We start from the raw sequence: 1,086 nt of genomic DNA on the forward strand, positions 1-1,086 counted from the left end.
TTTTGGAATTTAGAGAATTTTGTTTTTCAAAGAAAGAACTAACTGGGAATGTAAGCAGGGAGGAAAATATGTACGCAACAATGAATGACTGGAAATTAAAGTTCTCTATCAACTTTCATTAAAATTTCAATTTAAAAAAAATTTTATACTGATTTACTTACAAAGTTACTATACATTGCTTTTCACACCAGTTATTTCCCATTTCCATTACCCATCCCTCCCTCCAACCATCAAATTGTGTGAACCTATGATTAATCTCCCTCCTCCCCCACCCATCCTCATCCCTCTGCTCTCTGCTACCCCCTTTGGATCCTTCTACAAATTTTACTAGTTATTTAGTTCTACAATAATGGCCTTGTACAGTATTTGTCCTTATGGAACTGAGTTATTTCACTTAGCATAATGCTCTCCAGTCCCTCCCAATTTACAAAATCCTTGCTCCTGTATGCTGTGTAGTATTCCACTGTGTGAATGTATCATAATTTCTCAATCTATTTGATTGTGGCTGGACACTTGGGCTGTTTCCATGTACTTGCAGTGGTGAAAAACATTGCTATGAGTATTGGTGTCCAAGACTCCATACATTCCAAGCAGTGGAAAAGCTGAGTCATATGACAAGTGTTTTCTTGGTTCCCCTGTGAATATTTCATCAATTAGTTAGTTGAATGACTGATCTGACTATTTAGACTGAGTTATACATGTTCAGCACATGCTGAACATTTGATTAATCCACTCCTGCCTCTAATTTGCCTTTTTGAATCTACCTCCTGGCCTCAAGCCCAGGGAATACACACATTCTTCTTTTACCAACGCAAGGTTCCAAACACCAGATCATCTTGTGAAAATGGAGAATAATCATATCAGATTATGAAATAGAGATTGAGATGACTGCATCATTCCATATCTGCCAAACTGCACTGTTCTTTAATTGCCAAACAGTAACAGTAAGGAGCTAGCCAAATTGGTTAATAACCTGAAGCATCACAGCCAGTATTACTCTTGCCTCTCACTTAGTCATCTGTTACTGCCAAGCAGATGTTCTTAATGTACAAAATATTTGGATAGTTGTTATTGTTGTTATGTGTC

Source organism: Elephantulus edwardii, unplaced genomic scaffold (genome assembly GCF_000299155.1).
Source record: "Elephantulus edwardii isolate Elephantulus edwardi_28Jun2011 unplaced genomic scaffold, EleEdw1.0 scaffold00019, whole genome shotgun sequence".
Taxonomy (NCBI): Eukaryota; Metazoa; Chordata; class Mammalia; order Macroscelidea; family Macroscelididae; genus Elephantulus; species Elephantulus edwardii.